The sequence below is a fragment of the Bidens hawaiensis genome, unplaced genomic scaffold (assembly GCF_021521415.1).
Source record: "Bidens hawaiensis isolate Kalapana, Puna unplaced genomic scaffold, B.hawaiensis_p1.1 tig00020924_1, whole genome shotgun sequence".
NCBI classification, from domain to species: domain Eukaryota; kingdom Viridiplantae; phylum Streptophyta; class Magnoliopsida; order Asterales; family Asteraceae; genus Bidens; species Bidens hawaiensis.
In genome coordinates, this window is record NW_027493233.1 from 287,976 (window position 1) to 301,057 (window position 13,082).

Genomic DNA, 13,082 nt, shown 5'->3' on the forward strand with positions numbered 1-13,082 from the left:
CCCCCTTATTGAACCCTTTTAACAATTGGCATGCTATAGGTGGTTTGATCAATCACTTTTGACTAACGTGTTATTACTAAAACTTAGGTTTAAAACCTGTAGCAGACCCAAGTGTTATATACCGAGGTTAAGTGATCCAACATACTATTTTAGTGCTATACGATATCCAATTATTTTATCTGTAATATGCGAAGAGTAGACTCTGATTAATCACACATATTCGAAGAATGACCTTCGAATAAAATATTAATAGGTCCCCTACGGTTAGAAATTATTCTCATCCTATTGCCACCAACAAGCAAAAATGGACCCAAAGATCACTCATTTAACTCACATCTTTTTCATTATTCAAAATCATTTATCAAGATCATACAAGGACCGGGTTCATAAAGTAATGTTCTAATATGATCAATCCGATTATTAACCGGTTTATAAATCAAACCCATTTGTCGATGAGATCTGACTCTAAACAATAAAAACACGAACCTCGTTACCAATTTCATTCCAACTACATCTAGCTTCTTTCAGCACCCAATTATACTCCATCTTTTCTCTTATCTTCATCACCTTATCTCACATCACATCCCGCGTAAATGCTAGAATATACACAATCACATCTATATCACAAAATCTCTTTTAGACATTTCACCAAAAATCTTAGATTGTTTGAAACAATATAATAACAAAAGAAGTGTAAAGAGATAAAAGTTCTTGACTATGAAACATGTGAAGCTTATAGATATTCACATTTCTAAAGCCATGGCTTTTTGATGTATCTCGTGACAGATAGATTCTTCAACTATTATTGCAATCTACAAAATAAAGGTGTGCATGAGCATTTTTTTTCTTTCTTGATCAGTGGTCTTGCTTAATATTCTCTACATTGGATGCATTGGATGTTTGATGCTATAAATAAATACTATAATTTATAAAATGTTTTAAGTTGTCACAAGACAGAAAATTTATAGTATTTGTGGGGTTATTAAGACTTAATATATCTTGATCATAACCAGATGACATTATAAATTGTCATCTGGTTAGATTTTACCAGTAAAGCGTTCGCTTTGGTTGCCTGCTCGATTTTCAAAACATTATTTGTGGCCATTGTTTCTAATTTAGAAATGAAGAATTTTTAAGCTTTTCCACAAATAAGAAAAATATTAAAACTTTCTCTTGACTATCCCTAATTTCATATATCTATTAATTCATTATTCATAATGTAGACATATATAGTAAACTTCAAATATACGAGCATCTCCAACGGGGGTTTTCCACCCCTCGTCTGGATTGCGTGACATGAAATGATGGAACAAACGAGGAGGAAGTGGATGACTGGCGGTGTGGACCTCAAGTCTGCAAAGCCACACACACACACACATATATATATATATATAGGATCAAGATCATGAGAGAACCTTTTTGAAATTGAGAACTATGAGAACCATTTTGGACCACAAAAAACTCAAAAATAAAAAAATCATAAAATAAAAAAAACACAAAAATCAAAAAAGTAAAAAAACCAAAATTCTTATTTTATCCTCCCGGTTTCATAAAAAAAAACTCGGTTTAGCTAAATTATATACACATATGTATAATATATACATATATGTATATTTACATGTTTTTTTGTACACATGTGTATAATTTAAGATATATGATACTGTACATATGTGTATATTACGTAACTAAAGATTATATAAAATTATACATATGTGTATAATACGACGTTTTTTTATTTTTTTAATGAAACCGGAATGAAATATAAGAATTCTAGTTTTTTTACTTTTTAAAAATTTTTATTATTTTTTGTTTTATAATTTTTTTAAATATTTTTTTAAATATGTTTTTAGTGGTCCAAAATGGTTCTCAAAGTTCTCAATTTGCAAAAGGTTCTCTTAGGATCCTTACCCTATATATATATATATATATATATATATATATATATATTATAAATTTTTAATAATTTTTTTATTGGGTTTGTGGAGGTTTGGTGTTGTAGAAGATATAAGAGTTTTTGAATGATGTTTGGAGCTGATGTGGTCGTTGATGTGACGACTTGTAAAAGTTTCGCATCGGAGATGCTCTAAGAACAACCCGTCGAACCATAGAAAACAACCACACTTTAAAAATGATTGGTTTAACTCTTAAACATGAGACTTGTACAATTATTATTATACATTTAAATGTGTTTAATCAATAAACAGTATAACGGTTGACATATAAAAAGAGGAATGTAAGCAATGTGTTGCATTATGAGGAACTTATTCTTATATGGAAGACAGTAAAATTCTTTATGTTTTGATACTCGTGCATATGAACCTAACAAGTGTGCATATGAATAAGGTGTATGCAGTGTATGCATACATGGAGTCCATGTTATCCACAAGTGGGGCCATTCATGTGAGAAATAAGTGGATATAATGCAAAAAGAATCATGAACATAACAAGTTATCCGGTGACAATATTTAAACTAAGTCAAATGGTCATTAATATATAGGGTTAAGTTATTCTACAACGAGTAACGAAAATGAGAAGTATGAGAAGCCATAAATAATTGACATGTGTCAAGTGGGGACTAAAAGAAAAAGGGTATAGAGGTAATTGTACACATTTTCTCTCTCCACATGCAAGACACATGTTAATACCCCTAACATTTTAGAACATTTATAACATTTTCGTATGATATTTTTTTTAAAAAAAAATCATCATAATAACAAGCGGTTTTTTATCTTTAATATGAGTATAATTTTTGTTATATAAAATTTAAAACAAAAATCACGTCATTGTGTCTTTTCGTACACCACTGTGTCTTTTCGCTTATCATTGTGTCTTTCTTCGTCATTGTGTCTTTTCGCACACCATTGTGTCTTTTAGCACACCATTGTGTCTTTTCGCTTATCATTTCATTGTGTCTTTTAGCACACCATTATGTCTTTTCGCTTATCATTGTGTCTTTTTTCGTCATTGTGTCTTTTCGCTTATCATTGTGTCTTTTTTTGTCATTGTGTCTTTTCGCACATCATTGTGTCTTTTTATCTAATACATAAAACACAATGCTTAATACATGTTACATAATAACTTGAAACGTAAAACACAATATCCTAAAACGTAAGACATAATGGTGAATATGTATAACACAATGACCTAAAACGTAAGACACAATGGTGAATACGTATAATACAATGACTTGAAACGTAAAACACAATGGAAACAACATATTACACAATGATACAATGAACAACAAAAAAACACAATTAAAAAACCCATTAATTTTTTTTATTTTTTTATAACAATATGATACTCATATTAAAGATAAAAAAACGCTTATTGTTATGGTGAATTTTTTAAAAAAAATAATGTTGTATGAAAAAGTTATGGACATTTTAAAATGATGAGGGAATTGACATGTGCCTTGCATGTGGAGAGAGAAAGTCAACAAATGTGTGTTATTACCTTCATGCCTTTTTCATCAACTTTTATTTATTAAATTAATCTCAGCCATTAAAATTTAAGATCAATGGACTGGATTCCTTCTCACCATTCTTATTTTTTTTTGTCATTTGTATTTTAACTTTACCCTTAATATATATTAGGTTATATTTTCAACTAAGTGTAACAAAGGGTAACCCATATTTATGTTGAAGAACCTCAAATATTATATATAAAAATCGACATATTTTGATGACCGAGGAGTCAATGGACTCTTTTGACCTTTGGTTTCACCCTTGTACTTATCCATCGTTGTCCACAGAAGCATGGCTCTCTCCTTTTTACCTTTCATTTACCTCTCATATTTCTTGCCCTTTATTGTCCGTATAGACAGATCTTGATGCTTATATCTTATTAAGGAAATTAATTCATGTTTCTCATAATTAACATACGATTATAGATTGTGCAAAACTAGTTACCACACCTCTTAGCTCCACTAAGCCACTCTCCCCCTTTGATGGCTCGTCTCATGTTGACCTTACCCCGTATTGTGAATTAATAGGTTCTCTACAACATATTGCTTTTACTCGACCCGATGTCTCTTATGCAGTTAATAAGCTCTCTCAATACATGCATGCTTTAACTCAACTTCATTGGCAATCCTTAAAACGGGTTCTTCGTTATCTAAAAGGCACAATCCATCATGGTTTGTTAGTCAACCGCGATTCTCCTATCAATCTTACCGCCTTTACCAACTCCGACTGGGTGGAATCACAGATGGTGAACAGTCCACAACTGCATACATCATCTACCTTAATTGGTTCCAATATCATCTCCTAGTGCTCTTTGCGTCCAAAATCGGTCTCTCGCTCTTCAACCAAGGCGGAGTACAAAGCATTAGCAAATGGAGCACGCGTCTTCATCTCATCATGTACACAAATAATCAATCACAACATCTATCTACCATAGTAAAAACCACTATTATGTAGTAATCGCCCACTTTGATCTCACAACATTATATCGTCTATCTAATTACCCATAACATGTAAAAGATTATTCGAATGTACATACTAAAACTTTGTTCATGTCTTGAATAACCAATAATATGTAAAAGATTATTCTAAAATGCATTCTTATTTTCTATCATGAGACTCGATAACTTTGTTATTCCATTCGTATTGCCTTGCCTAAAAACACTCAAATATGACTCAAAGTCTTAATAAGCTTCGTATCTCCCAATTTGGTTATTCTTGAGACATCAATTAAGAGATTTTACCACAAAACACATAATACATTGGGTACTAATGCTCATGTAAGTCAAAGTTATATGCATAAGAAGTCGAAAATAACAATCTAGTCAAGGCTTAACAAACAATCACACTAACTAACATTCTAGTCAAGGCTTAACACACAATCATACTATAAGCATGAAACACTGTTTAAACTTTTCTATTGAAAGTTACAACTTGTAAACTATTTTCTTTCCTTTTTGACTTTTTATAAAGTCAACTTAGTTGTTAATTTACTTTTAAACTTAATTGAGTATCTTATTAACCTGTTATCATTTGTATTATATTATTTAAATCCCCATGCATATTCTATTTATGTTTACATATATGTTAGGGAACCAATATAGGCCCTTTGGTTTTTAATTAAACTTGCATAGATTGCTTTGAATATTTGCGATGATAAAAATTTGATTTCCTGAAAAGCCACTCTTTAGGTCAATTTAGATAGAACAAATTATAGTAGTTCTTAAATATCAACGGTGCACTTAATTCACTTGCACATAATGCATTGAAGATAATCAGGGCCGTCTCTAAGGATTTATATACCTCGGCCGAGCTGAAATAAAAAGGCCCATACCTTAACAACAAACTATATAAGCTAATTTTTTTAAATGACGCTTAATGTTATAACAATAAGCATAAAATAATATATTATTAAAACCAAATACCGTAATAACTAATTATTTGTGAAACACTACTAATATTGGATAAAAAAAATAGATTGTCCTTGAAGGCTCCGAGTGGCGTAATTTAGTTGGGGCCAGGGGTGGCCCTGGCCCCTCTGTTTTTTTCCTCGGTGGTGTAAATCTATCCTTTTTCGGTCGAAAATCCGTATACATAGTGTAAATTTACCCTCTTTCGATCGAAATTTTGAGCCCGTTCCCCTCCGTTTTTTGCTTGGTAGTGTAAATTTATCCTTTTTCGGCCTAAAATTTTTATACATAGTGTAAATTTACCCATTTCCGGCCGAAATTTTGAGCCCAGACCCTCCGTTTTTTCACTCGGTAGCATAAATGTATCATTTTTGGGCAAAAAAAGTGTATACATAATGTAAATTTACCCGTTTCCAAATGAAGTTTTGAGCTCGCCCCCCTCTAGTTAATATATATATATATATATATATATATATATATATATATATATATTGATTCCGGCCCTTCGACGTGTATATCTAAGCTTCGCCATTGGTGGCTGGCTTGGTCAACCGCAGAAGAGCCTGGTGGTCAACAATGAACCAACAGTGGTGGTCAGCTGGGTTAGTCATTGTTCAGGTTTTGTTCCAACATTTGCAAAGAATGAAGGAAGCAAAACAGGAATTTCAATCAACAACTATTTCTTTTATTTTGCATTGAGAGTTTATTTAACTTTTTTAGTTTTTAGTTTTAGTTTGGGTCCAATAATTTAAATTTGATTAAATGGATTATGAATAAAAAAGAATTTTGGGCCCAGTAATTATAAGATGGTAAAGATCAAATTATATTTTATAAATTTTATATTTTTAAATGTATATATAAAAAATATAGATACAAAAAATTTTGGCCCCCAAAAATTACGTGCCCCGGCCGATGGTCCGACCGGCACTACCCTCCAGCCAGCCCTAAAGATAATCCATTTAGTGGGAGAAAGAAAGTGTGCGGTTATATAACCATCTTATGTACTACATTTAAAGTAGCACGTATGTGTGTATTACGTGTGTGTAAAAGGAATATTCCGAAATTCAAAACACAGCGGCTATTCGCTACATTGCATGACTAGTAGATTCTTGATATTATTGAGGGACAAATGGCTGAATTTATTCTTCCAAACTCCCTCTCCTTCATTTCTTGAAATATTCATTTTGTCTAAAGAATGCTGCTGACTAGGATTCTTCCATACCCAATCCTAGGTTTACACTCAACACTTGGAATCAACTTAGGCATTACAATTTACATGTCAGCACCAAAATATTGACAAGTTGATGAGAACCTATTTAGTGACCATTTTTAATATGGTCCTCCATATAAGTATCTTCTGATTTTGGGAATTTTATGATCAACAAAGTCCATAATTTCTCTTTGTATCCACAAGGGAGGTATGGAATAATTATACCCATAATCACTTTCAACAGGAAAACATGCATTCACACACATATATACACATATAATGTACATTTCATCTTTCTAATCACCAAAGGTTTAGGAGGTCTTGAGTACAGGTCTCTCGGAAAAAAATTCGTCGCTTAAAAATAAGATATCTAGAACTTTACAAATCATTAAGATTGCCTTTTGTTTTAAGATTATGCAAAACCTAATGTTTCTAACGATGTTTCAAAGATATGTTATGGTTTCCACAACAAAATGATTTCATTCACAGTTTAACTACTATTTGTGAAATATAAAACTAGTATACACTCGGTATATCCGACTTTTAGCATACACGTCAGGCTCATCATTTTAGGTTAACAATTTCATCGTATTTGTTCGAGCTTCTGACAAACACACATAAGTGAGAATCTAAATGCCCATTTCAAGATTCTAGTCGTCAAGACAATATCAAAATTGTATACACTCAGTATATCCGACTTTTAGCATACACGTCAGGCTCATCATTTTAGGTTAACAATTTCATCGTATTTGTTCGAGCTTCTGACGAACGAACATAAGTGAGAATCTAAATGCCCATTCCAAGATTCTAGTCATCGATCAAGACAATATCAAAATTGTTTGGTCACAAAGAAATTATCAAGATCTAAGCACTTAATATGTTATAATTCATAAAAACTTAGTCAGATAATATAAACACTCGATATTTGTAGATTTTTCTAACAAAATATATACCTATATAATATTACGGCCACAAGTGGAGATTGCAAGAAAGAGAATAAGTTGAAAGCCTTTTCTTGTCCAAATAATGCAAGGGAATCATGTAAAGTGCCAAAGTGAGGCATTCTTGGAATTTATAGCTTGTGAACTGTTCTTTGGTACATTACCTCCATCTAAGTGTTTATATGTTTACCTTTTCATGTTGGAGTAAGGATAGCATATATAGTTTACAAGACATGGATTGAGTAAGAATATTAAATGAATTTAATATAAATGCCATTGAATATTTTATTAGGGATTTGGGGGGGGGGGGGGGGGGGTTCTCTGAAAATCACCCCTGGGTAGTCACTTTGTTGATCATCAACCCCATTGCCGATGCTTTGCCGCTTGTTTGCGGTTATATTCCGCGGTTTATATTATAATACCCGATGCAAGTAGGTGAGCTCGAGAGAGAGCCATGTGTGTGCAAAGGAGAGAGGGGATATTAAAATGGTATAGAGTAGTTGAAAGATAAGTGTTGTCACTAAAGATGGTGTTCTAATGTAGTCCGAACTTCAGAGTGGTTAAGGGTAATTAAAAAGAGATGACAATGCCGGATTGGTGGAATCCTAAAAATCTAGGGTAATCCAAAGTACTCTAAGAAGCGCTCCCACTCCCCTTATGTTTAATACTCATGTTTAAATGAATTTAATATACATGCAATTGCATACTTAATTTAAAAGATGTGAAGACTGAAATAAACAAAATACGGAGTTTAAAGTAGTAACTGAATCAGTAAATGAGATTTTGGAAGAAAAAAAAGTATGCTATTTTTTAAATCTGGTTCAACAACTTGGTCCGATTCACGATGACCAGTCGGCTCAAATAAATCCAACCCGACCGTTTATGTCACTCCAAATACAAGAAAACTTGGTAGGGATGAAATTTGATAATAAATGCATGGGAAGGTTTATGAGTTTATCTAACTAATATAAATTTACTAGAAAGGTTTATCTGAACAAAATGGCATTTTTTCTACTTCAGGAATCTCATTCCAAGGAGGCAATATGCAAACACACTACCAAAAATGTCTTGTAAAAAGGATTAATTAATATTTCATTTGGTTATTTGGGTCCCATACTTTAGAGCCTTTTGGCAAGTATATAAACACTTCATGTTTCAATCAAGAAAATCACCAACTCAAATATTGCCATATATCCTCTCTTCTTTTGCCTCACAATATCACACATTCTCAAAGTACTTTCTTATTCTTTGGAGATTAACAATTTCAATGCTAGCTTTTAGATGATATGAAATGTGATGGTTCTTTATTTGGTATTTTCAGGTTATAAACCTTACAACAAGAGAAAATGAGCAGTGGAGATTGGATGTGTGCTGCATGTCAACATTTGAACTTTAAGAAACGCGACGCTTGTCAAAGTTGTCATTGTCCTAAATTCGCCACCCAGGATGAGGTGTCGTTTTATGGGATGAATAGAACGAAAATCTTAGCTGGAGACTGGTATTGTGCCACATTCAACTGCGGGACACACAATTACGCGAGTAGGACCGCGTGTTATATATGTGGTGCGCTTAGAGATTATGGTACTATGATGGCGGCTCCAAACACGTATGGGTATGATACTAGTGTTGTTCCAGGCTGGAAAACCGGAGATTGGATTTGCAATAGGTATAAATAAGATTCTCAAGTGAAATAGATTAAGTTTATGTGAAATGTTACTTAATCTTTGTTCATATATTGTTTGTTTTCAAGTAGATTTGGCTGTGGGCTGCACAATTATGCTAGCAGAATGGAATGCTACAAATGCAAAGCACCAAGGAGTAATTGAGGTAATCAAGTAAAACTTTCATTTTTCTAAATTATGTTTTATGAATAATATATTAAAATTCCAATATTTTTTTTTATTTTGTTTTCAGGATGCAAATGAATCTTGAGGAAGACAACCAACCAAGTGCCTCAATGATCATCTTTAATATGTTTCTTTTGTTCTTTTTTTTTCTCTTTTCATCATAATGTAGCCTTGTACTTTTTTTGCTTCAAAGCAAATTAGTCTATAACATTGTGTTGAGTTAATTAAATGATATTGCACTGGTTTTATATCTTATATACAATTTAGATATATGTAAGTGGACACATTTAGGCGCAGCTAACTAAAAAATTACTACTTACAACTAATTAAATATTTAAATATTAGAATGAGTACAATTAATTAAATATTTATGATGCATTTTTAAAACAATTTTTTGGATTGGGAAAAAGTTAGTCAAATTTTGTCATATTCTTTGAAAAGATGCAAATTTCATGCCAATACTAGATTCCAAAATATCATGGAATTTGTGGAAGCAATTTCATGCCAATATTTACACATTTTATTGCCTATTTCATGCCAAAAGTTCTTTTGAACTCCATGCCGATTTCTCTTTCTTTAGTCACAAGCTGAGCCGCCACCATTCTTTCATAAACTAATGCTTTAATAATATTGCGGGTCGCTACTTGGACCATAGTCTTACAAATGAGCGATGGCGGCCCAATTTGTGACTAGAGGACTGTAGTCCTGCAAGAGATAGCGACTCAATGAGGAAGCGATGCCAGAGGAACGTAGTAAGATCTTCGTGGTGAATGAGAGCCTTAATATAGGAAAATCAGGAGATGAATCAACACGGTGAGGCTTGGAGTTAAACTGAAAAGAAAAACGATAAAAACAAGTAGGCGGCTTAAAAGAAAAATTGGAGATGCAAGGTAAGATTGGCTACTAATTATTAATTCGAAATAACTAATTATAGAAAAAGATAGCTACTGATCGTTCATAGGAATTAATTCAAAAGAACTATCAATCTCCAAACGTATGGCAACTCACTTGGTATAGACTTTTGTCTTTTAACTACAATGTCTAAGTTCTTTTCTTTAACCATGAATTCTTATAATCATTGTCTTCTGTGAGACTTGAACTCAACAATGTCGACATTAGGTTCTAACACATACAAAAGATGTTAATCATTTGGGGATTTTGGCATTAAAAAGGATTTCAAAACACTCGCACTCGAAAGTCAAGGTAGTGATGCAATGAAGAAAAGGGTAAATCAAAGAAAAAGGAAGATAATATATATATAGATGCCATGGACGGATCGAACAAAGAAGATGATAACGTAAAATTAGTTCAAGATCAAAATCTTGAACTATAACGAAATTTATGAAAAATAAATGGCTAATATGAAAAGAAAAAAAACTAACGAAGCTGAAGGAATTGACAACACGGGGAACACGCTACAAAAAGTGGCGGTGACTGGCTGCCCTGTGTAGGGATTGAATCTAGTGACAACTAGGGTTTGTATATATATGTGTGGCGCGGTGAAGATGGTAAAGAGTCAGGCCACTGCCCATGACATGAAATATTATGAAAGACTTAATTGATATCAATTACTTCATTTTGTCATACAATATATAAAAATCATTATAAATCCTATAAACCTAAACTCAACTCGGCTCATACAAATAAACCTAAATATAAATTAATATTCCAATATAATGGAGAGATTTGGGTGTTTTTCTCTTAATTAACAATAGTGATCCTGATAATATATTACTTCAAGTGGAAATAGAAACAAAGAGAATAACTAAAAGCATTTCTTTACCCAAATAATGCAAGAGGAATCATGTAAGAAGGGCATTCTTGTGATTTTGTTAATTCCTTGGTACATTGTTTCCTTCATGTAAACCTTTTTCTATGTTTAATTACTTATCATGTAGGAGTTAGGATAGCATATGGATTGAGGATTTAAGACACATGGCAATGACAAAGAAAATTGAGCCTATTCTTTAACTGAATAAGAATCATAAATGAATTTATTTATACATGTTATGCTATATATTCATACAAGATTTTAGATCTTTAACTAATACTCAAGTTACATTTAAAGTTATAGAACATGACATTTAATGGTCACTATATAATTTCAAAAGACGGGGCACGTGTCATAATAACATAAAACTAACTAATTTAAAACAAAATATGGACGCGAACTTGAAAATTTGACACGAATCCAAACACAATCTCATCTTAAAAATCGTGTCAGACACATGAACTTAAACACGTCACGTATATTTGCTGCATGGAAATAAAACTTATTAGAAGGTTTATCTTAACAGAATGGCTCTTTTACTACTTTTGGAATCCCATTCCAAGGAGGCCATATGCAAGCCACTACCAAAATGTCTTGGAATAAATATTAACACTTCATTTTCTTTCATGGGTCCTATGCTTTTAGAATCTTTTGGCAAGTATATAACCCCTTCAAGTTTCAATCAAAAAATCACCAACTCAAATATCAACATATCCTCTCTTCTGTTGCTATTTTGCTTTCACTAGTCCTTGATTAAAACATAACACATTCTTAGGTTAGTACAACATTAAGAAATTGGCATTAATTTCCAATGCCTTTATAAGTGAGATGAAAATGTGATGGTTTTAAATTTTTAATTAATATTCTTTGGTATTTTCAGGTTATAAAACTTAACAAAAGAAAATGAGCAGTGGAGATTGGATGTGTGCTGCATGCCAACATTTAAACTTCAAGAAACGCGACGCTTGTCAAAGATGTCATTGTCCTAAATTCGCAACCCCAGATGAGGTGTCATATTATGGGATGAATAGAACGGACATCTTAGCCGGCGACTGGTATTGTGCCACATTCAACTGCGGTACACACAATTATGCGAGTAGAACCGCATGCTATATATGTGGTGCCCTTAGAGATTATAGTGCAATGACGGCTGCTCCTAACGCGTATGGTTATGATGCTAGTGTTGTTCCAGGCTGGAAAACCGGAGACTGGATTTGCAACAGGTATAAATAAGATTCTCTAGTGATATAAACTATTAAGTTTATGTGAGATGTTACTTAGTCTTTGTTTATATATTATTTGATTTCAAGCATATTAGGTTGTGGGCTTCACAATATGCAAGCAGGATGGAATGCTACAAATGCAAAGCACCAAGGAGTAATTGAGGTAATTAATTTAGTAATATTTTCTTTTTTCAAAATTATGTTTGTGTTTTGATATTTTTTTTTCTTTGATTGATGTATAAAGATTTGTTTTTCTGTTTTTACAGGATGCAAATGAATTTGAGGAAGATAAGCATGTGCTTTGATGGCAATTTTAATTTGTTTCTCTTCCTTTTTTTTTATGTTTCTCTGTCATTGTCATGTAGTCTTCTAGTTTTTTTTAAATGTTAGTTATGTACTTTTGTGGGTGTAATCTCTTCTTACATGAAGTTTATGGAACCCTACAAATCTTTTGTTTGTTTGTGCATGCATGCCTCCCCCCTCCTCTTCTCTCTCTCTCTCTCTGCTCTCGCCTCCGTGAGCTACTAGACGTCGGTTAGCTAAAAACTCGATTCAAACCAGGCTTAAAACAAGCTCGATCGTGCCCGAGTTTGAGTTTTATTTAGGCTCATTTAGCAAATGAGCTAAAGCCCAACTTCACATATGCAAGCTCAAATAGCTCAGCGGTCTAAATGAGCACTTTGCTCATAATTTTTATTAAAGTATATATATATAACTAA

General features: G+C 32.6%; 1 long non-coding RNA gene across 2 annotated transcripts; it reads left to right on the plus strand.

Moving 5' to 3' along the window:
• Positions 1–8,276: 8,276 nt before the first annotated feature.
• LOC143562297 (uncharacterized) lies at positions 8,277–12,801 on the plus strand. Of its 2 annotated transcripts, none has more exons than XR_013140462.1 (3): positions 8,277–9,188; positions 9,276–9,349; positions 12,630–12,801. It is a non-coding gene; the product is annotated as an uncharacterized LOC143562297 (long non-coding RNA). The 2 variants fall into 2 exon arrangements; XR_013140461.1 differs by lacking the exon at positions 12,630–12,801 and adding an exon at positions 9,437–9,532 and having other exon boundaries at positions 8,278–9,188.
• Positions 12,802–13,082: the final 281 nt, after the last annotated feature.